This window comes from Ahaetulla prasina, chromosome 8 (genome assembly GCF_028640845.1).
Source record: "Ahaetulla prasina isolate Xishuangbanna chromosome 8, ASM2864084v1, whole genome shotgun sequence".
Lineage (NCBI taxonomy): Eukaryota > Metazoa > Chordata > Lepidosauria > Squamata > Colubridae > Ahaetulla > Ahaetulla prasina.
In genome coordinates this window covers 49395009-49420473 of record NC_080546.1, presented here as the reverse complement: position 1 = coordinate 49420473, position 25465 = coordinate 49395009, and the positions used below count along the sequence as shown (strand labels likewise).

Genomic DNA, 25465 nt, shown 5'->3' with positions numbered 1-25465 from the left:
GAGTTTTAGGATAGTCTGGTGAACTCAGTAGCATCTGTGAAACCAGTTGGCATCCTGGATCAGAGTGTGGAATGCAAGATCCCCGTATTTTTTTGGACGATAAAGTATAGTCTGCAGTATAAGATGCACCTAGTTTTTGGGGAGGAAAACCAAAAAAAAAAATCTGCCTCTGCCTCCCAGCAATTTGCCTCCTTGCAGCAAACAGCAAACAGTGTGCTCAGCTTCAGCACAGCCTGATTTAGCCCGAGCAGCTGGTTGGCAGTTGGATCTGCTTCCCGGAATACCTCTTATCAGCTGTTGCAGGCTGCAAGGATCACCGCCACTCATTGGCACTGGCACCGCCCATCACCGCTGTCAGCTATTACCGCCTCTGCACACCCCATTTTCGGCCTCCGCGCATCCTGCTTTTTGCCCCCGTGTGCTTCATTTTTGCCCTCTGCATATCCCATTTTCAGCCTGTTCCAAATGGCGGGGATCGCCACCACCACCGCCTATCCCCACGGTCCAAAGGGTGGGGGCCAGTGGGTGGGTGAGGCTTTGGCAACATTTGCTGTATAAAATGCACAGACATTTTCACCCACTTTTTTTTTGGGGGGGGATGCGTTTTATACTCCGAAAAGTACAATAAGTATTTTGTCCAAATCTTTACTCCTAACCTGGTAGATTTTGCCAGTGGCATTCAAGTGGGGAAAGTCTATTTTTTCAGATTACGAACTAAAACACAGAGAGTGGCAAACAGGCTATTAGGAAATCAATATGGATCCCACTTTTAAAATTTACTTCCCTAAGCTAAAAGGACCAATATTTTAGCCCATTAGCTACATTCAGCCATAGTACTATGCCATGGTTTTCTATAATTGATTTGTGTATATGCAAGCATGGTTGCATTTACACCTTATAGAAAGCCAGAAATGATAGTTTATAATCCACAGGGGCTTGGTTTGCATGCAAAACTAAAGAAATTGAGTTATGCCATAAATGTGATGTATTAAGCCTGTGTAAAGTATAGTTTCATACTATATATCCATGAATGATGCTTTAACTACTAATGCTAAAAGTCAGTTGTTATGGGAGTTATAAGCAGATGGCCTGCATTTTATATTCTTACTTCTTTTAATTAGCAATAAGATTGTGAGAACAAAGACACTATATTATTTTACGGAGTACCATATGGTCAATCTTAAACCCACACATTTCAACAAGGCAAGTTATGGGAATATAGTTAAAGGCAAAACAAAACTTTCCGACCATAATAGCTTTGATACAGTTGAAAACAGTATAAAGTATGAAGTGCTTGTTATTTGTTGCAACGTAATGTGAATCATAAATAGTGATAAGCACTGATGCTGCACTATTCAAAATCTGGGCATTTAAGGTTTTATTTAAGGTTTTAAAATATGTTGGGGAGGATTTAATACTCTTCAGCAAATGGTTGAATAATTAACAGCAGTAAATCAAATAATGTGAACAGGAAAAAAAGTTTAAAAACATCTGTAAAAGATTTTAAATGAAGTGTGATTATGTAGACAACAAAATAGCAGTAATTGCAGTTCAGTTTGGTCTCTCTCTTTTTTTCCTTCACAGTTAATTTTAGCTGGGAAATTATACAGTAAAGGATGGAGCCTTATAAACAAACACATTGTAAGATTTCAGTTGCTATCAACACTGCAAATATCAATAGTAATACAGAAGCAAATTTTCTTCCAATACTCAGAGAGTTGTTTCCTCCTTTAGGTAGACAAATTTAATATACATATATTCTAACAGTCATACTGGATAGCAAGCACAAATTCCTGGAAAAATAAGAAACGGTCTGCATGAAGTAAGACCTACAAGTCAGATAAACTCTAGAATCATCTCTTAGACTCACAGTATTTTAATGACTTGAGTTCATTCAAATAAAATAAAAGTAAAAGAATTGGAAATATAATGGTGGGCCATCTTGAAAGAGACAGCTCCTCAGTCTCAGGACAGTGTTTGATCTTAAATCAACAGCTATACCAGAAAGCCCCCTGAAATTCTTTCATCAAGCTGATTTGTAGCACGTTGCCCAGCCTAGAAGATTTCTGGCCAGCCTTCTCTAAGCAATGTTCTCCAGATGCACTGGACTACCCTCCATATTGCAAGTCAATTTGGAATTATTGAAGATAAAGTCCAACACAGCAAGGAGACTTTAGACCAGAAAAGGCTGCTTTAGATGCATGGAATATTCTTCATTCATTTTACATTTTGAGTAGACCAGTGGTGGGATTCTACCGGTTCTACCCGGTTTGAGTGAACCAGTAGCGGCAGCGACGGGATGCTCCACCCACCCACCTGGACATCATCATGGACACTCTGTGCATGCACAGAAGGCTCTGTGCATGCACAGAAGTGGCATGTACAAGTGAAGCGAGCAGGCATGCACACTTACAGTTCCAAACCAGTAACAAAGGTAAGTGAATACCACTACTGGAGTAGACTGTTCTTAGAATATGGTGATTGTCCCCCTCCCCACCTCACAGAGAAGGCGCAGAGACGCGTGTCCCTCAGTCCTTTATATTTACAACAGACCTGACTTTCTGTAGTGGATGACACACTTGGCAGCGACAGTGCAAAGGCCTGCCAAGTTCCGAGATCCTTATCTCTTACGGAGACAGAAGCCCACATGTCCAAAATCCGTTGCCAAGAGCTCACAGAAAAGTCCTTTGCACAGTCCAGGTCTTTTAACTCCCAAACGACCGATCTGCAGTTCACACTTGGTAGCTTTTTGTCCAACACAAGGGCCAGATGGCAATTCCGCCCTCTTTTATCCCCTGTGGGTTGTGGCTCAGTGACTCAGCAATCTCTGGGCCTGCCACACCTCTTCCCTTGCTGCCCACACTTATCTTTTCGTTGCTGCCTCGGGTCAATCCAAGATTGATCATCAGCAGCTGGAACCTGAGGTGTTGCCAGGGAGGAGGAGGGTCCGGGAGAGGGAGGCGTTGTCAGCTCCTCCTCCTGGCCTACAGCTGGAACCTGGGGCGGTGCCAGAGAGGAGGGTCCTGGTGAGGGAGGCCTTGCCAGCTCCACCCCATCACTCTCAGAGTCATCATCCTCCATGAAGACAGGCTCGGGGGCCAGAGTCACAACATATGGGGAGAAGATCATGCAAGTTCAACTGAGAAATGCTCTATATTTATGTCCAGTTTTGCTTGTATCTAAAGTAAACCATTGATATTAGACCTTAACAAGACCCACAATTTAATTATTTTCTTTTATAAAATGAAATACTTTTTGAGCCTTAGTATTTCCTTTGTTGCTAGGCAGAATGTGTGTTTCTGTTGATGTCACATTGAGAATAAAAACTGTTTTCTTCATAATGATTAACATCTTCCAAATGACCTATTTTTCCAGAGAATATTGAACATAGAATAATGGGATTGGAAGGGACCTTGGAGGTCTTCTAGTCCAACCCCCTGCTTGAGCAGGAAACTCTATACCATTTCAGATAATAGTATAGGGCAGGGGTGTCAAACTTGCATCATCATGGTGTCATCACATGACATATCAAGACTTTTTCCCCTTTGCTAAACCAGGCATGGCGTGACCAGAGGGTGATGCATCTGGTCCGCAGGCCACAAGTTTGACAGCCTTGGTATAGGGTCTCCTGCTCAGATAGGGGGTTGGACTAGAAGACCCCCAAGGTCTCTTCCAACTCTAGTTCTCTTGGAAATTGGTGGGATTTTCTATTTTTGGAGGGAAGGTAGGAAGACATGCAAGAATTCTTAAGCTGCAATGTCTTGATATTTTATTTTCTGCTGGAGATTTCTGCAGTCCCAAAATGAAGCACTGACAATGTGCTTATGCTAGTAGTTTCTCTACCACACCACAGTGATGTGGTGGAAACTGTCACTTGATGTATAGATTTGAGTTGTCTTTACACATTCAGGATACTTTGGATGAGTTGTACAAACTCATAAATAAAGAAATAAGAACCAACTTGTTGGATTAGGCCACAAATTAATCTGATCCAAAAGTCCACTCTGGACAATGACTGCCTAGAGATCCCTAGAAGCCCTTTATTTATTTTTCTATATTTATTGAATAAATTGATAGGGCCAATCATCTCATCACATCGGGACAGCTAACAGTTAAAAACAGAATAAAAACATCGTAAAAACATCCAAAATTAAAAATAGCATAAAATAACATAACAGCCAAGAACATCCATTTACCATAATCAGGACCATGAAATGGGTTCACCCAGACTATCAATACACCTGATTTCTTCTCACAAGATAGGCATTGCCTCTTCATACTTCATTTATTTGCCAGAGCTAATGAGCAATAAAAACATTTAATTCCCACTCATCTTTATGCACATTGTAATTTGAACCGAAAGGAAAGATGTAAGCACCCAGTTTAGCACTATCAAAACTCTTCAAATATAATGGGTTTTTTCTTCTATTAGAGAAAATAATCATCCAAAATATTAGCAATAAATAATAAAACTGTAATATTAAGTCTTGGGGGAGAGCTTATCATATACATTTTAGTGAAAATAGCTATCTGGCTTATCTCCAAAGAGTGCCTTTTACTTAGTTTTTGTCTTGTCCCTCCCCCATTTTAATGCAAATTTTATAATTTTATAATTAATAAATATCCCTTTTATATTTTAAAAATCAGAAGGAGAATATAAATGCCCTAATGAAATTAAAATTAGATTTTGTTTCCATGGGAAACCCTAAGGCCAAAATAATTGCAATTATTATGCATTATTTTAAGATTGCACTACCACAATATTTTAAAAGAAAGATTAAGGAACTTATCATTGAAAAGTTCCAGAAGGTACATAAGTCACTTGGAAAAGTTAAGACATGGTAAAAATGGTTGCGAGTCAAGTTCAGCTTCCAGAGAATTGAATGGACATGGCCAGATAGTTTTCTTGGTGACTGAATAGAAGTGGTTTGGAATTGTCTTCTTTGAAATTTTATCTGTTTTATTTTTCCTGTCTAGTGTTCAGCCTGGGGAACCAAGTGTACTAATTAGATCCAACACAGCTTAAACTGTGAGTAGAGACAAGGTCAGCCAGATATATCTGTTTGCTGAAACCCAGAAACCATTAAGTATTACATTTCTCACAGCAAAACACTTCAGGCTGTGAGAAAGATCTAAAGCAGAACATTACTGAATTCTCAAAGATTACAGAAGAGAAACCAATGTTTCTAAATTTTCCCTCAGTTTCAGGATGCCAGTAATGGGTTCCACTTACCTTCGCTACTGGTTCAGAGCTGTGTGCACACGTGAGCTCACACTTGCTTCACTTGCGCATGGTGTGTCTGCGCATGCGCAGAGCGTCCATGATGACATCCGGCTGGGTGGGCAGAACCTCCCACTGCTGCCACTACTGGTTCGCCTGAACTGGAGCAAACCGGTAGAAACCCACCACTGCAGGATACTAAATGAGACATACCACGTCTCATTGGTATGACTTGAATGCATTCATATTTTTTTTACAGATAGTACTAGACTTACAACCATAACTAGGACCAGAATTTTCATTGTCAATCATGCAGTCATTAAGCAAATCAAGTTTACCCCATTGATTTTGCTTATTGGAAGCCACCTGGGAAGCTCGCAAATGGTAATACATGATCCCAGGAACACTGCAAGTTTCCAAGAGTCTGAATTTTAAGTACATAATCATGTGGATGCTGAGATGATCATAAATGTGAGAACCAGTTGTAACTCAGTTTTTTTTCAGTGTCACTGTAGATTCAAACAGTCACTAAGTGAATGATTGTGAGTCAAGAACTACATGTATTAGATATGTTTTTAACTAAGTTAAAAACTAAGGGGCCTCTGGTGGCTCAGCAGACTAAATCTGTCTGTTATTAACACAGCTGCTTGCAATTACTGCAAGTTCAAGTCCCACCAGGCCCAAGGTTGACTCAGCCTTCCATCCTTTATAAGGTAGGTAAAATGAGGACCCAAATTGTTGGAGGCAATAAAAGTTGACTTTGTGTATAATATACAAATGGATGAAGACTATTGCTTAACACAGTGTAAGCCGCCCTGAGTCTTCGGAGAAGGACGGGATATAAATTCAAATAAAAAAAAAAGTTCTCCAGATTAATTAACTATGATCTTATTATTGATCATATTTATCCTGTAAAGCAGAGCTGCTATTCAGCAGGTTCTGACAGGTTCTGGAGAACCAGTAGCGAAAATTTTGAGTAGTTCAGAGAACCAGAAAATACCACCTCTGGCTGGCCCCAGAGTAGGGTGGGAATCGAGATTTTGCAATATCCTTCCCCCAGGAGTGGGGAGGGAATGGGGATTTTGCAGTATCCTTCCCCTGGAGTGGGGTGGGAATGGAGAATTTGCAGTATCCCTCCCTGCCACGCCCACCAAGCCATGCCCACCAAGCCACACCCACAGAACTGGTAATTCAAAAAAAATTGAATTCCACCACTGCTGTAAAGCACTATAAGTCATTTCGATTAGGCACTATAGGAGCATAATAAATAAACTTCAGAATGAACATGTTTAAGGTTGAAATGTAAGAAAGGTTATTGCATAGACTTATGTACTCCCCACATAAGTCTTTGAAAGACTGGTCACTTGCGAATATAGCCGTGGATATATAAGATAGATTTAGTGAGTGCAGACATTACATAGGATTTGTAAAGAATAAAACTTCAAGAAATTCAACCTTGTTCTTTTCTTCCCTCCACCTTTGACTTACCAGTGCATTGAAGCTTAAATGGCTAAATTTTAAACACTGCAGGTATGTAGGGCTACTGTCAAACATATAATTCAGGATGATGTGATGCTTTCTCCTTGTCTTAATTCACCCAGATCTACACATTTTTTTTATTCCTGTAGTGTAGAAAAATGAGCATCCCCATTGGTGACATTGGTGTACTTTCCTCTCCAAATCACACACCCCACTTTCAACTTGAAAGCTGGAGGAACCTGAGTGGCCATTTGTCACTGACCCACTGTGACCCAAGGCCATTTCTAATAACTTTAACTCTGCCTTACAGAAACAGCTGCTTTTCTTCCTTCTCCCTTCTTCGTTTGGAACAAAGTTGTTCAGTTTCCACACAACCCATGTTTGATCTACTTGGCAGAAGAAAGTGGCATCTGAGCATTGCTTTAAGCGATGAGTTTCTTTTGAGGGAAGATAATGAAAACCCTTTTAGTCCATTTTAAGGGAAAGAGCACTGCAAAAAGCTTATTAGAAAAGAGCCGTCTCACTGAGCATTGCGCCTTTTGATACAGACAATGCAGCTTTCTTTATTGAAATGGATGCACCACAAAGCAGTTTGGGAATGTCAGCTGTGAAAAGTCATAAGAAATATTAATCAGGCACTGCCAAAAGCCAATTAAAAAAATAAAAGCTGGAAAGGAAGAGTAATCATAATAGTGATATTTTCTGGTACTAATTATAATTCCTTCCTTTCTTTCTTCCTTCCTTGTTTGACTGATTTTCTGCATTGGCAACAATTTGTGTTCTTTTCAATTTTTTATCTTTCTTGAAAATGTTAATGTCTATGGTTTTATCATTGAGTTATAAAAGATTTACAAGCCAGGAATTAAAGTGGAGAAAAAATAGTTTGCTAATGATCAGGCCTTAAGTTTTATTTTTAAAAATTACATAATCCCCTCCAAGATTCAGGTGACCCTGATTCAGGTGACTCTGAGGGCATGGATAAACCCCATGTGGCCTCAATGGCTCTCAGAGACAGTGCTAAGGACCTGATGACTGACCAGATATTCAATCCTTCCATTTCCTCCCCCCTGTCAGAACCTATCCTTCAATCTCCCAATCATTCAGTCACAACTGACAAAGGAAGCTTCTTGGATGATAAGCAAACGTCATCTTCTTCCTCAAGAAAAACAAACAGTCCAGTTGCCTTTTGAAAAAGCAACTTTGAGGCAATCCCCTCCAAGGTTCCCCCCTTGACATACAGGATTGGGGTTTCTGATACTCTGATAAGATTGAAGGTTATGCTGGCAATAGTGTATTCTACCAAAAGGAACACAGAAAAAGACTTCTTACCAGATCAGGGTCCCTTTGTCAGGGACTATTTCAGATGTTAGAGTTCCTGGGCATCTGTCAACAAGTGGGCAACAGGACTCAGGAATCGAATCATGTAGAGTAGAGTAGAGCAGAGCAGAGCAGAGCAGAACAGAACAGAACAGAACAGAACAGAACAGAACAGAACAGAACAGAACAGAACTAGAACTAGAACTAGAATTAGAATTAGAATTAGAATTAGAATTAGAATTAGAATTGATCCTGGAGGTCTTCTAGACCAACCCTCTTTGTCTGAAATGGTATAGGGTTTAGGCAGGAAACCCTATACCATTTCAGACAAATGGTTATCCAATCTCTTCTTAAAAACTTCCAATGTTGGAGCATTCACAACTTCTGAAGGCAAGTTGTTCCACTGATTAATTGTTCTAACTGTCAGGAAATTTCTTCTTAGTTCTAGGTTACTTCTCTCCTTGATTAGTTTCCACTGATTGCTTCTTATTCTACCCTCAGGTGCTTTGGAGAATAGCTTGACTCCTTCTTCTTTGTGGCAACCCCTGAGATTTTGGAACACTGCTATTATGTCTCCTCAGTCCTTCTTTTCATTAAACCAGACTTACCCATTTCCAGCAATCATTCTTTATACGTTTTAGCCTCCAGTCCCCTAATCATCTTTGTTGCTCTTCTGTGCACTCTTTCTAGTATGTTCTAGTATAGAAGTATGGCTAACCAGAGTTTAGTCATGTAAAATTACTGGAAGAACCATAACCACAGATAAGACAAAAGTATACTGGGTTTGAAAGTAATAGCACGATGGCTTGCTATTATTATTAATTATCCCTAGAAAGCAGGGATACGTAAAGCAAATGTTTGAACTGTGCAAAAGAATTTATCCAGACTCAAATATCACTGAACAATGATTAGCAGATCGACAAAGATTTATTATCAGAAATAAAATATTCAGCGCAGAACTGGAAGAGATTCAGAAAAAAATGTGAAAATAGAAGACCCAGAAACAGTAATAGAATAGTAGAAGAAACTTGGATAGTAACAATTAAAAGAAACAGCTGATATGAACTACAGAAATGTTAATTTAGAAGAAGTAATAAAAACAGTACAGGCCACCACTAAAACAACCTATGAACAGCCCTCCCACAGAAGCCCTCCCACAGAAGAATTGAAAGACAAAACTATGGCATTTGCAGAATTATCAAAAGGGAAATCACATTCAATTCCAAAGTGGAAGATTGAACAGGAGGCCAAGATAAAGAAAGTTCAGGTGCAAGTAATTTAAAGAATATGAAACAACAAATATTGAAGAATGTAAAGTTCAACACATTTTTAACAAAATTTGAAGAAGCCAATAAAGGAGAATATTTGTAGCTCAGGTTGAAATGAGGTGTCCGTAGTAGTGTCGAGCTTGGTAGTTTTTTTGCAGACATTCATTATCCAAACTAGGTAATACCATCAGTACTAGTCACTAGTCATTACCTAGTTTGAGTAATGAAAATGTCTGCAAGAAAACAAGCAAGATCAGAGAGCACCAAGGACTCCTCAATTTGAAGAAGCTCTGGAAATCACAGAGCAACAAATCATCGGGGAAAACTGACTCCTATGAGGCACGAATTTTAGCAAAATCAGCTTATTTCGTCAGATCAGAGACAATTGTATAAATAGCAATAGAAATTCTGAAAACAGAAAACCAAGCAAAAAGGAAGCAATCCAGTTTTGGGAAAATGTATGGGAAACTGAAAAAGACTATAATAAAAATATTTGGTAAATGAAAGAATTTGACGATGAATTTAGTAAAAGTCAAATGGAAGAACTAATAATAAGAGCAGAAATGGTTAAAAATCAAGTGAGAAGAATTAAAAACTTGAAATCTCTTAGAAATGATCGATTGTATGGTTTAGGGCTCAGATATTGGACTAGCTTGCATCCAATTATAGCTAAGCAATTTAATGAAATAAAAGAGACATCTGTGACTGGTTATTAATGGGCAAAACTTACCTGATTCAAAAGGATCCAATGAAAAGGACAACAGCAGGAAATGATAAGCCAGTATACTTGCCTACATTATTTAAATTATTCGCAGGCATAACAGTAGACAGTAGAAGAAAACAATATCCTTTGAGTAAAACAGAAAGGAAAGGAAAGGAAAAGGAGAGTTACAAAAGATCAGTTTCTGATTGATAAAATAATTTTGGAGAATTGCAAAAACCAAACACCAATTTACATATAATCTGGATAGATTATAAAAAGGTGTTTGATTCATTATTCCACAGTTGGGTCATCAAATGTTTGGAAATAATTTGCATCAGTAACAAAAAACACTAGAATGTTTATAGAAAAAAATAATACTGAAACTGTGGAAGTCAGAATTGGTGATCGTAAACGAAAAATATGGATTTGTCAACATTAGGAAAGGCATCTTCTGCCTTTCATTGTCATCTTTATTATTTGTGATTACTATGATCCAATTTTCAGTCATTCTGAAACAAACAAATTTTGTCTAACGAACAGAAAATGTTAATAAAATCCCACATTTGTTATATATATAGATGACCCGGAACTTTATGGAAAATCAGAAATTGAAATCCATTAACTGACAAACACTGTATGGATTTTTACCAATGATATGACAATGGAATACAGTTTAGAGAAATGTGAAACAAGTGCAATAAGTTGAGAGAAAATCCATAATTGAGTTGAAATGCCAAATGGCCAAACCCTCAGAAGCCATTTGGATCAAATCTACAATTTTTTGAACAGTTTACAGTTGGATGACATCAAGCATGAAATGTGACTAGTAAAGAATATATCTGAAGAGTGGTAAAATTGTTAAAGATGAAATTGTACGGTGGAAACACTATCAAAGACATCAATACCTAAGCCATACACTGCTCAAATTATTAACTGGACACAAGCTGGAAAAGACCATTTGGACTGAAAAACAATAAAATTGATGAATATTTACTATGTATTATAACCCTGTGGTGATATTTATAGATTATACCTGCCCCAAAGAAATGGAGGAAGAGGTCAAACAAACTTTCAAATAGAAAAGCAAACAAACAAGAACAAGCATTGATGCAAGTTAAAAATTGGAACTTACTGACTGCATAAGAAACCAAATATAAATGTCAAAATAATGTAATAAAAACATAAACAGAATGAACAGACTGAAGGGAAAGTGGATAAAGATCAAACCTGGCAAAGGATTACAATCTGCAACTTGAACGTTAAAAAAAAAACCCTGAAGACTTGATTTGGCTTTTCAAGACTAATTTAATTAAGGCCAGACTTGAAAATCATTCAAAGTTCAGGCTGTACAAGAAAACAGAAGAAAGAGTAGATCATATGATCAGTTTGGGCAAGAAGATTGCATAAACCCATTATAAACAATAACATAATATGGTCACCAAAATCATTCACTGGAACATCCACAAAAACTATCACATGTCAATAATGAAAAATTGGTGGGAACATATAGACGAAAAAGAAGTTAAAAATGAGCATGTTACAATATTATGAGATTTCCAAATACATATTGATAAAATCTTGGTGCCTAACATACCACATTTAATTATGATTGAAAATAAGAAAGTGTGGATAATTGATATAGTGATACCAGGAGACAACAGAAGAGAAAGAATTTTACTTTTTTTTTTTTAACACACAAACTTAGCAGACCAGTAACTTTTGTGGACTTTTTTGCAAGTCTGGAAAAAATGGAATCACTTTTAAATTGGGAACCAGATTTTATAATGAATATATAACATTTATTCTTATACTGAAGGCATTAATTTCTGTGGGTTATCATTACCTGAACTCATTTCCATTTTAATGACAAATTGATTATGCATACTTGATTTTCAAAAAGAGGGAAAAGCAAAGACTCCTTTCTCATCAATCACAGTGAACAAGCACACCGTTTAGCTGAGGATGATTTTTTAATAAAGCAATAAACATATCCCTGTCTTTTGCTGTAACAAGCATCAGAGTAATTTAAGCTGGGAAATGAATGGCACTGGCACCATTAGAGTTGCACAGGAGGTGAAAGTAATAGGTTCTTTATTCATACCAAAATCTTATTAAGGAAAATTATTGATTTAGAATGTTCTTCCTTATAGACCTTTTGCCCATCAAAGAAACCCATAGTGGGGAAGTAAAGGTAAAGACCAAACCAATGTTCCAGATTTAATCCACTGTTATTGTTGGTTATCTGAACTTTAAAAGTTTATATACTTCAATAATGATTAGAAGGAATGCTCTTCTGCTAATAATTAATGTAACCAGGCACTTTTCCAAACTTCTGCACAAGTCACTGTCTTTGCTTTAAAGAGTCAGCTAATTATAGTCACTGCACTGAAGAGCACCGAAGATATTATCTAATATCTTCAGATATTATCTAACGAAATGTCTGCAAGCAAACAACCAAGTTCAGAGAGTATCCAAGAATGTCACAGTTCAACTCTGAACTACATATATTCTCTTCTAAAATCTAAAGTCATTGGTATCTCTTCCCACCCCCCTCAGATTTGTATAGAAGCTGATTAGAAGCAGAGAAGTGTGTGCTTGTGAGAGATTTGTAGCATTTCTTGTGAACTATTGTCAAAATGCACATAGCCCTACTGCTTTTGATAGATATACTGCAGACTCTGAATTCTGGAAGCTCCTGATAAATGAGTGTATAATCACATTAAGCAATACGAAATACATTTCCTGAGAACTTAAATGAGGATAATAGTAACAATGTGCTCTATGTATACTGGATGTTTCAGAGATAGAAGTTGAATAAAAGTTGGTTCCAATCATCCAGTTTTGAATAGAATAGAATACACTGAGAGCATATGCACCAAGACAAATTCCTTGTGTGTCCAATCACACTTGGCCAATAAAAAATTCTATTCTATTCTATTCTATCCAGCTTTGGAGATGAATTCAGGAATTGGAACATTACTCCATATGGTGTGGTCTTGTCCAATTAGAGCTATGTTTGAAACTGACATTGACAGGACTGTTAATATCATTCTGGACCAACTGCTGTTTATTAAAGACACACATGTTCTTGTTAACCATAACCACAGTATTTGGAAATCTGTCAAAATAACAAGAATTGTGGGTTTCCTTTTTTATGCATGGGAGATTGACTAAAATAATTATTACACAATATTAGAATAGGAAATCTGCTGTTCCTCTTCTAGTTTTGGTCTAATGATAAACTTAAAGACTGAATTAACTTTACAGTTAATGTATAGGTAACTACGTGGATCTTTTCTGTGGGTTTTTTTTTTTCTTTTTCTTTTCTCGTGTTTATTTTCATTATGATATACCTAGGGTTTGGTTTTTCACTGTATAATCACCATCTTTTTTCTGTTGTTGATGTTGTTGTGATTTTTGTATTTCACTATTTCAAAATTTATTTATAGAACAGAGACTTGGTAGCATTTCCCAAATCAAGTTTCTTATCCTAGATAACCCTTCTTTAAACTTAATTCTATACCTGCCCACCGATGAATTCTAACGTTTACAAATAAATTGTATTTATTATGCATCAAGGCACATTCCACATAATGTTGACTATAATACTGACCAAATATCTGCTAGGAACAGGATGCATATTTCTCTGATATTATCCTAACTGGATTTAAACCTATGCCCTGTGTCAAAAGAATCAGGAGCTCTGGTATTTTGCTGAAGCCTTTTTTACAACGTTCTTCAAATGGCCTTCCTCTCTACATTTATTTGTAGCCTTATGGTCACTGTGTAATGAAAGGTGGATAAGGTGAATAGCCTTATTTATTACCTAGCTTCACTTTAGGATCAGAGTGCAATTTGTAACAACTATAATAAATGCTTTGTAAACATCTGGACAGAAAAAAGCGCAAGGGTAAGTCTTTCCATTTATTGTGTTTTTCGTCCTCAGTAAGGGAGAGCTTTGAAGTTCTGGGAGAAAGTATCCGATTGGTAGCAGAAAAAGAGCATAGCAACCACCTGCCAAGAGCTTATTCTTTTGTGCAGCACAACAAATCTGCAAAGAAACCCTTTTTGTTAAGCAGGAATTTTCATCCAAGCTCTCTCTCAGCATTACGCATGGCAAACAAACATTAAATCCCAACTCTGTAGAATTCTGATGCAAAGCTTACCCTGGCTGTCATTTTAAAGCTCCTGTTAGAATCATAGCTGCAACAGCGATCTCTGATTTGCCCTAGAAGGAAGATAAGGATTTTTTTAAAAATATATGTAAAGCTGTAACATCTATATATTTTAGATTAGATGTCCCATTAGACTCAGGCAATGAAAAGGGATGCTGGTCATTGCTTTATGACAATGAGAGGGAAACCCCCCATGTACAGTGGGGAGATAAAGGTAAGACTCATATCTCCAACTGCTGAGCCATCACACCCATTTATGTCAAACAGAGTGGCCCATAACTGAACTTCTAAAACAGCAAATTGATATTTTTGGGGAGTACATGATGCTTGTTTGCTATGGGGTGAAAAGGGGTAATATATATGTTTATGCTTGGTTCTTAATTCCTAAACTATTTAATATATTCTCCCCCCCCCCACACCTAAGAAGATTGATCCTGTTCATTAAATATCATTCCTGTGTTCACTGTGGCTGAAAATATTTTTTTTAAAAACCTGGTTGTCATACTCAATTAAAAAGTAGTCCAGACAAAAAACATGCCCAGATGGACTAAGTCTGCATTATGTTCAGTGGTGGGTTGCTTCCGGTTCTCCCCCATTCGGGCGAACCAGTAGCAGTGGTGGCAGGAGGCTCCGCCCACAAGCCCAGACATAATCAAAAAAGCTCTGTGCATGTGCAGAAGCATCGCGGCTCGGAAAGCAAGCAAGTGCACCTGCATGCTACCAGTAGCAAACTGGTACACCGGGATTTGAAACCCAGTACTGGTTATGTTAAGGCTACATTAACAGAAGCTTTCAAATCCAAAAGTATTTTTTTTCCCCCATTTGCTTTTACAATCCAAGAAATTAGGAAGGTCTGAGACATTTGCCGCATGCACATTCCTTCTATGAGCTAAACTAGCACTTATCTGACCTGGCTGTGGCTCTTTCTCCTGGCATTCCCACACTCTACTATAGCTGAACAAAATATTGTTTTCCCTGAATTACTAGGTAAAATTTATGATTTCCAAAGTCCTTGCAATAAGTCTTACCAGGTGGACCATATAGGAAACACCACTAGATGATCTAATTCTACTTTACTGGTAAAGCAACATTAGCAGAATCTTGTAAGTCTAAAAGCAGAATTCTCCTGCTAGCTCTTTTACCTTTAAGAACAGTGAGAGTCTTTTCTGAGCCTCCTGCTCAGTGGTGGGTTGCTACCGGTTTGCCCTGGATTGGGTGAACTGTAGCAATAACAGCGGGAGGCTCCGCCCATCCACCTAGATGCTTCTGCGCATGCACAGAAGCAGCAAGTGTGTGCGCGAGCGTGCGCGTGCCCACAAGCGAACCAGTAGCGACGGGTTTTGAAACCCGCCCCTGCTCCTGCCCATTATCTAGTTCCAGACTATGTTTTCTATAGTTTCCTAGGCAGCATTTCTGGCCCCAATCTTCTTTTTTTCTTTTTTCTTTTTTTTTGTTTACATTTATATCCCGCCCTTCTCCGAAGACTCAGGGCGGCTTACAGTGTATTTTTTTATTTTTATTTATTTTTATTTATTTATCAAATTTTTATACCGCCCTTCTCCCGAAGGACTCAGGGCGGTGTACAGCCTAAATAAAACACAATATATATACAATTAAAATCAAAATTTAAAATAAAACATATTACAAAAAGGCCAATGTTTAAAAATTTAAATTTTAAATTTTAAAAAATTTAAAACCCCACTACAATAAAACCCAATTAAAATATTAAAAAACCATTATGCCAGTCCAGCTTGAATAAATAAGTATGTTTTTAGCTCACGGCGAAAGGTCCGAAGATCAGGCACTTGGCGTAGGCCAGGGGGAAGTTCATTCCAGAGCGTCGCTGCTCCCACAGAGAAGGCCCTACTCCTGGGGGTCGCCAGCCAACATTGTTTGGTGGACGGCACCCTGAGGAGACCTTCTCTGTGAGAGCGTACCGGTCGGTGGGAGGCATAAGGTAACAGCAGGCGGTCTCGTAAATACCCGGGTCCTAAGCCATGGAGCGCTTTAAAGGTGGTAACCAAAATCTTGAAGCGCACCCGAAAGACCACAGGAAGCCAGTGCAGACCGCGGAGCAGTGATGTTACATGGGAGCCACGAGCGGCTCCCGTTACTACTCGCGCAGCCGCGTTCTGGACTAACTGTAGCCTCCGGGTGCACCTCAAAGGCAGCCCCATGTAGAGAGCATTGCAATAATCCAGCCGAGACGTAACCAGAGCGTGACTGTGCATAAGGCATCCCGGTCAAGGAAGGGACACAACTGGCGGACCAAGCGAACTTGGTAAAAGGCCCTCCTGGAGAAGGCCGCCAGATGTTCATCAAAGGACAGCCGTCCATCCAAGAGGACGCCCAAGTTACGAACCACCTCCTTTGGGGCCACTAACTCGCCCCCAACAGTCAGCTGCGGGTGCAGCTGACTGTACCGGGGTGCCGGCATCCACAGCCACTCCGTCTTGGAGGGATTGAGCTTGAGTCTGTTTCTCCCCATCCAGACCCGTACGGCTTCCAGGCAGGACAGCACTTCGATAGCTTCATTGGGGTGGTCTGGGGTGGAAAAGTACAGCTGAGTATCGTCAGCGTACAGATGATAACTCACCCCGAAACCACTGATGACCTCACCCAGCGGCTTCATATAGATGTTGAACAGGGTAGGCGAGAGAATCGACCCCTGAGGCACCCCACAAGTGAAGCGCCTCACGGACGCCCTCTGCCCCCATGTCAACACCGTCTGCGACCGGTCAGAGAGATAGGAGGAGAACCACCGATAAACGGTGCCTCCCACTCCCAATCCCTCCAACCGGCACAGCAGGATACCATGGTCGACGGTATCAAAAGCCGCTGAGAGATCTAATAGGACCAAGGCAGAGGAGCAACCCCTATCCCTGGCCCTCCAGAGGTCATCCACCAACGCGACCAAAGCCGTCTCCATGCTATAACCGGGTCGGAAGCCGGACTGGAACAGGTCTAGATAGACAGCTTCATCCAGGTGCCGAGGGAGCTGCCATGCAACCACACTCTCTACAACCTTCGCCACAAAGCGAAGGTTGGAGACTAACGATAATTCCCAAAATAGCTGGGTCCAGGAAGGCTTCTTAAGGAGGGTCTCACCACCGCCTCTTTCAAGGCGGCGGGAAAACCCTTCCAACAAAGAAGCATTTATAATCCCCTGGAGCCAGCCTCGTGTCACTTCCTGAGCCAGCCAGCACTAACCAGGAAGGGCACGGATCCAGTAAACATGTAGTTGCATGTAACCTCCCCAGCAACCTGTCCACGTCCTCGGGAGCCACAGAATCAAATTCATCCCAAATAACCTCAACAAGACTCGTCTCCGTCATCTCGGTTGGATCATCGCAATCTTGGTCCAAACTATCCCGAAGCTGAACGATTTTATCGTATAGATAACCATTAAACTCCTCAGCACGTCCTTGCAAAGGGTCATCCCGAACCTCCTGATGAAGGAGGGAACGGGTCACCCGAAACAAGGCGGCCGGGCGGTTATCTGCCGATGCAATGAGGGTGGAAACGTAAGAACGTTTCGCCTCCCTCATTGCCACTAGGTAGGTCTTAGTGAAAGACCTCACTAGTGTCCGATCAGCCTCGGAACGGCTAGACCTCCAAGTGCTCTCTAGGCGTCTTCTCCGGCGTTTCATCTCTCTCAGCTCCTCGGAAAACCAGGGAGCCAATTGAGATCTACGCCGGGTCAGAGGCCGCAAAGGCACGACACGGTCCAAAGCCCCAGCCGCGGCCCGTTCCCAGGCCGCAACTAGTTCTTCAGTCGTGCCATGGGCCAGATCCTCAGGAAATGGCCCAAGCTCCGTCCGGAACCTCTCCGGGTCCATCAGGCGCCTGGGACGGAACCAACGCATTGGCTCTGTCTCCCTGCGGTGGTGGGCGGCGGTCCGAAAGTCTAGGCGAAGGAGAAAATGATCTGACCATGACACCGGTTCCGTCACTATATCTCCTAATTCCAGATCATTAACCCACTGACCTGAGATAAAAATCAAGTCTAGTGCGCCTCCCCCAATGTGTGTAGGGCCATCAGTTACTTGAATCAGGTCCAAGGCCGTCATGGAGGCCTGGAACTCCTGAACCACCGTTGATGACAAGCTGGCCGATGGCAAGTTGAAATCCCCCAAGACCAAAAGTCTGGGAGTCTCAACCGCCACCCCAGCAAGCACCTCTAGTAGCTCAGGTAGGGCTGTAGTCACGCAGCAAGGAGCCAGGTACGTGATCAACAGCCCCATCTGATTCCGATGGCCCCACTTCACAAGGAGGGATTCACAACCAGCTATCTGAGGTACAGTGGACTCCCTCGGCTCCAGACTCTCTTTAATCACAACCGCCACCCCCCCACCCCTACCTTGGGCCCTTGGCTGATGGAATGCGCGGAAACCCGGAGGGCACAGTTCAACCAGGGGTACACCCCCCTCTGTGCCCAACCAGGTCTCCGTAATGCCCATAAAGTCCGCGGACTCCCTCTGAATATATAAGGCAATAGTCTCATTCTATTTGTATATTTTTTACAAAGTCAACTTATTGCCCCCCCAACAATCTGGGTCCTCATTTTACCTACCTTATAAAGGATGGAAGGCTGAGTCAACCTTGGGCCGGGCTTGAACCTGCAGTAATTGCAGGCTACTGTGTTCTAATAACAGGCTTCGTAACAGCCTGAGCTATTCCGGCCCTTCTAAGATCTTCTAAGATCAATCCCCCATACTATGACATTTGTCTTGTAGAATCACTATCCAGCAGGGATACCCTTCAAGGCAGATAACTTGTCATCTTTCCCCACTCTTTTCTGCCATGTCCCCATAAGGCTACCTTGATCCCTTTCCCAGCTTTTAAGTGATGCAATCCTATGTCACTGTGCTTCACTACGACCTTCATTCTTAAAGCAGTCGTTTCTTTTTCACTGGGATAACATCCAAAGGTAGCCTCATAAAATCCAAAAGCTGAAAGTCTATTATCTTGGAGGCATGTGAAGTACCCTGCAATAAGCAATAGAGGCCAGAGAGGGATCAGCAATCAGAAAAGCTAATTTAATGTTTGTATTAAATTAGAATATAAAAGATAAGCGGACTGCACAAAGGCCTTTTGCCAGCCATATTGCACTCCTTATGGGTTTTCCCACATAAAATGTAAACTGTTCTTTTCGCAAAAGAAAACTCTGTTCCCAAAATATAAATGTTGGTGAGATTGCTAATGACCACCCTTCAAGTAGGGTGTTTGTATTTTAGCAGGCAGCTGATCACAAAATTGATTAGAGATGTATCAACTGATTTTATACCTAGAGAGAGAGACACACACACACAGAATTTACAGTAGCTTTTCAGAGCAGGTTATTCTTTAAACTAAACTTGACTCAATCCAAAATATAATTAGCCACAGCATGTTACCCTGAACTTCAAAGCTAGAAGAGGATAGAAAATGGAAATGGTTCCTGTCTGCAGCTGTGATGCTGTTGTGGTTTTACTTCCAGGACGAATTGTTTTTAAAAAGTGGTAGACAAGTGAAATGGATTTACAGTGGTGTGCAGAAAAAATAGGATATGAAAATTTATCTACCCCTAAGAGAAACAATTTAGTGTACCGATGGTTTAGGACCCAAAGATGTTCTGAGGTTTAATTTCTGTGTAGCATGGATTTTTTCTTGGTGAATGTAGTTTAACTGGTTTGGTATGAATGTCAGGGAAAACTTTCTTCCTGGAACAGCAGGGAATATTCATTAGCTTACATTTACTTACTCTTTACACTGTAAAAAGATTCCTAGAATTATTTTTCAGAGTGATTTAATCAGTAACTATTCTTTCTCTCTCGCTCAGCTTCTTCCTCCCATAGTCTCCATATACAAAACATAACCCATTCCTTCTTTTTGTGATTTCATGCACTCCTTCATAATTTACCTTGCTTGTCATTCCCAATTGAACAGATTTTGTATTGGTGCCTATAAATCTTTCCCATTTAGAACTCAGACTGAGGCAGATGTGTCAGATCTTGCTAAACTGTATGAAATCAATATTTTGGCTTTGGCAGAAATTGTTAATAATAACATTTTGATCAGTGTGATATGGAAATGAAGGAACTTGTTGCCAGCATTATTGAATATTGATTTAATACCAGCATATATTAGAGCAGGGGTGGCCAACCTTGGTCCCTTTAAGACTTGTGGACTTCAACTCTCAGAGTTCCTCAGCCAGCTTTGCTGGCTGAGGGACTCTGGGAGTTGAAGTCTACAAGTCTTAAAGGGACCAAGGTTGGAGACCCCTTTATTAGAGTACATTAAATTGGAGGTCAAGAATTCCATTGTTCAAGACAGGGATCTCCAACCTTGGTCCCTTTAATACTTGTGGACTTCAACTCCCAGCAAAGCTGGCTGAGGATCTCTGGGAGTTGAAGTCCACAAGTCTTAAAGGGACCAAGGTTGGAGACCCCTGGTTCAAGAACATCGCAAATTTGTCTCCGGACTTCTGATTTGAAGAGCTTTGGCTGAATCTGATATGTTTCTTCAAATAAATAAATATCAAGTTGGTAATGGCAGAGGGTCTGGTTCCACCACTATCATTAATAGCACCTATTACCAGTTTACCCTGGTGCAGCAGTTATAACTTTACTTGCTTAGATACGGTTTTGCTAGTATAATCCATGCTCTGGTTTACTGTTTATCTTACAGTAATAAGATTATTGTTATATGTGCAACTATCTTTTTTTGCAACACAAAATGTTCAAAGATACCATCATTATGCGTCATGCAAAAGTGCTAGGGCATAACAATGAAAATACTAATGGGATCACATTCAGATCTGTGTCCCTGTTTTGTTTTGTTTTGTTTTTTTTGCATTCTTAATCTAAAATATCACTACGTTTTTTTATACAGTATTACTCAGTATGGAGTCTCTGAGCAAACCTAAACTTTGCCACAGTAGCTGAAGAAGCCTACGTAATATATAAGAGAGACGTTGCTTAAAAGATACTCCTCATACATGTAGAACCTAATTCTATCCTTATTGTAGCAAGGTAGGAGCATAGAACTTAGTCCAGAAGGCCTAATACCAGGCTGGTAACTTGGATCATTTCAGGATCTACCAGCAGGGCTAATAATAATTGGTGCCACTATTCCAGTGATGAAATCCAAATTTTTTACTACCGGTTCTGTGGGCGTGGCTTGGTGGGCATGGCTTGGTGGAGGTGGCAGGGGAAGGATACTGCAAAATCTCCATTCCCACCCCACTCCTGGGGGAAGGACACTGCAAATTCTCCATTTCTTCTCCACTCCAGGGGAAGGATACTGCAAATTTTACATTGCCACCCCAGTCCAGGGAAAGGATACTGCAAAATCCCTATTTCCTCCCCACTCCTGTGGGAAGGATATTGCAAAATCTCCATTCCCCACACCACCCACTCTGGGGTCAGCAGTGGTGATATTTGTTGGTTCTCCAAACTACTCAAAATTTCCACTACCGGTTCTCCAGAACCTGTCAGAACGTGCTGGATTTCACTCCTGCATTATTCTCATCTGACTTGACTATAGACTTTAGGCATGGAGCCCAGCAACTTAAACATGATCCTAGGACCACAAAAAGATAGCATAGGCTCAAATAATTCAAAGAATCCCAATCTTGCTTAATTATACACTGCTTGGTAAAAGGGACACGTATTTATCAGATTGATTGTAATTTATACACACTATTAAAAATGGGTGATTTCTTACTTCCTCAATAAATATGAAATCTCAATAGCTCAGAAGACTCCTATGGCTTTATTATACTTCATTCATTTGATTATAATGTGAATTATAGCTAGCATTTCCTAGGACAAATTTTTTTCAGCAGATCTTCTTTTGCTAAACAAAATACTGAAAGACGCCATCATTATGGGTCACAGAGTTTTCTGACTAAACATACCATTTCTTTCAGTAAGTGCATTAATGAAATAGTTGGGTATGGATACAACAACACTTTCAAAATTCTTACTTTGATATAATGTATTGAATAACTCATCAGTTCAAGTTGCTGGAGCTGATGTGATTCTGCTTCTCATATGGAACTTGTCATTAGAAGAAAAAAAATCCACCAGATTCAAACTGGCTGTTTAACATCAGCATTGCAACTTGGTGAGCTATCAACACTGAAAGGGGAATTTTCACATTAATGAAGCAGTGAAAGCTTTACCAGCCTTTTCCTTAAGATGGAAAGTTACCTGAAACCAGTTGTCTTCTCTGGTGCCTCCTTCCATTTATTAAAGTTACATCCTTTAAAAACTGATAACCTATATTATGAATCTTTATAAGGAGCTTTTTAAGATTTGTCCAAGAAAGGGGAAATATCTAAAAGTATCATGCTTTTGTGTTATCAGAATTAGGTGAGACAGCCATTGATACTCTACCCCAAATTTTGGGTGTGAAAGTATGACATCCACTTGTGACTATAATAATGTAGGTCTGAAAATTCTTTGCTTTTGAGATCCTCCTGTAAAATTTGCTCTTTACATTATGAAGAATCCTGGCAAACTCAAAAGATTCTACATTCTTTGTGGCATTTTGTAAATGCTAATATAATATCTGTCAAGTATGGAATATAGTTTATTTCCAACATACAAAATAATTCATTTACATGCAAATATTTGATCATAATACGTCTTCACACTATTTGTTTTTCAAGTTGCCTATTAATTTAAAAAGCTATTTTCTTCAAGTGTACATAAACCCCAGGCTAAATGAAGGCTATGCTGCTTGCTGCATCTGTATATTATTTCCTGCTCCTAACTGCTAACTGAATGGAGCCCATCCTCCAAAAGATTGACCTATATTTATCCTAAAAGACAGTGACAAAACATGTACTTAGGTGACACTTCACTGTGAGGGTTTTGTGTTTTTTTTCAAAATTACAGGTGGCATGACACTTGATTTTTGGAAAGTTCAGGGAATTCGTAATTATGCATACTTTTTAAAGTAGTCATGGACAGCTACACACACACACACACACACACCGGTACTTTGTAACAACTGCCTGATGTTTTATGGGCTTTGTATCATCTGAGTCTAAGGGGCTCACATGCCAGGCTTCCAGTACTGTGCAATATTTCCACAGGTGTATTCAGCCTGACATTCATCTGACTGAGAAACATTAGTCAAACCCAGTGCTGATATTTTCTATTTATGGAGTCACATAAGCATGCGTGGCTTTGAAAATGAGGGTTTTCATCCTGATATAAAATTGAAACAGTGCTGGAGCAGGAATTCTGTCATGATTTACTGCCACCAAATGTGACCCCATGCTAAGTCAGTTGGACTAGCATGTATCTGATATCTGCCAATGGTTGCTGTGCACTGTACCAGAATAACTTTCTTCTAGAAAATGTACACCATGTGCTGGAGAATTAACAGCCTGGCTTTGGATCAGCAGGTGGAAAAAGTAAAATATCAGCCTCAGTGCCCTGCATCGGTTTGTGCCCTGTGAATTAAGGAATCATATTGTTTGATTGTTTATTTATCATATTTAGACACCACACTGTTCACTATCCAATTGACTCTGGGTGGCTTACAGATACACGCAATGAAATATATCAAAGGTGTACTGTATAATTAAAAACAAGAATGAAAAATAAAATAAGGACAAGGTTTAAAAGACAGAGAGAGCACCCTCCAGCCAACTCCAGGATTGTGTGCCACTCTTCAAGCCTTTTATATCCAGTGAGATAGACAACAGTTGCTTTTCAAAAATCTCTCCTAGTGCTGCTTTTTGAATATTTTCCCATTCAAACACTGCCAGCTCTGTGTGTACATAAGCAACTGGGTTTCTGCAGCAGTAGTGAAATCAAATGCTTCAGTAAAATGATTAGTGTGGTCCAGCAGTGTTTGAGGAATTTAAGTTGCAATACACAAACACAGTGGCGCTCTCAATTCATCAGAGGTCTTACAAATGTTTGAGAGCCTGGTTTGTGATTAATTAGGGATCCTTCCTTTGAAAACATTTTTGCCTTTGGGTTCAGGCTTTTGAAACTTGCAGTCTATCTAGCCAATTATAACCACTAGCCATTCCAATACTCTGATTTTGCTGTCTGCCTGGATGTGGTGCTCAAGGTGAATATTAATGGTATAAATGGTCACAGATTATGCTGGGTAGTTCCAGGGCATGGTTTAATGATACTAATCCATTGAAATACAAAATGCGTTCAATCCAGGAAGTAGAAGGAAAAGCATACTTTTCTTATTGCATCCCATAAAGCTCAGTGGATAGCTTAGGATGGCTTAGTCAAATATCCCATTTTTATGAATCTCCTTCATGTTCTCCTTCACGGCCCTCCTCATGAACCACCTTCTGGTGCTGAAGATATTTGTACATGCCAATCACCTGTGAGCTTTGTTGGGAATAAGCATTCCCAGAAGATTACTCATGTTGGATGTGCATACATAATGGGCTAGATTAAGCATGCTCCACTAAAAAAAGGGAAGGAAACCCAGTCTAGTATTTTGCTAAGAAAACAAATGGATATTCAGGAAAATTTCTAAATGGCAGAGGAAGATGAAGCCACTGATTTGAAATAATTCAATGAGTCACTCAGAAAGAACAGAGGGCCAGCACAAGTAGCACTGAGGTTATGAAGATTTGATGCTGCAGAAATGTATATGGCACTGGTATGTGTAGTGTCAGAAACATAAAACAAGACAAACTTGATGTCAGAGCAAAGACATCAAGACTTGAAAATTGAGATGCTAGGAATCAAAAACTGAAATAAACTAGAATGTGTCACATCACATCAAAGGCACACCAACTCTTCTACAGCATACAAGAAAATCACAGAAGAAATTAAGAAGCCATATTTACACAAGAGTGCTAAAGCTGGGGGGAATAGTCAACATTTAGAAGATAAACTCAAGATACTGAATAATCTTTAGGAAAGCAAGACCTTAGACATAGACAAGAAAAACCAAATGTACAGGTATAAAATAGGTGGCAAATGGCTCAACAGATCTAGGTGTCATAGTGAAAAACCACTTAAGTATGAGCCAGCAGTATGCTGCAGCCTCCAAAAAAGCCAATGCAGTCCAAGGCTACATCAACAGAGGAATAGTATAAAGATGACATGAAGTATTAGTATAAGCTTTATACTGCACTAGTAAGACCACATTTGGAATATGCATTAAGTTCTGATCACCACAATATAAAAAAAGTGTTGATACTCTAGAAAGAATGCAGAGAAAAGCAACAAAAATGATTAGGAGACTGGAGGCTAAACCTTAAAATTAACTAGGTATGTCAAGTCTAACAAGGAGAAGAACTAAAGGTGAATGATAGCAGTCTTCC

General features: G+C 39.8%; 1 long non-coding RNA gene across 1 annotated transcript in view; it reads right to left on the bottom strand.

Moving 5' to 3' along the window:
• LOC131203356 (uncharacterized) overlaps positions 1-25465 on the bottom strand; it is a 94239-nt gene that overhangs the window by 52879 nt on the left and 15895 nt on the right. The window contains exon 2 of the long non-coding RNA XR_009156350.1: positions 14155-14216. This is a non-coding gene — a long non-coding RNA (uncharacterized LOC131203356). The remainder of the gene's footprint in view (positions 1-14154; positions 14217-25465) is intronic.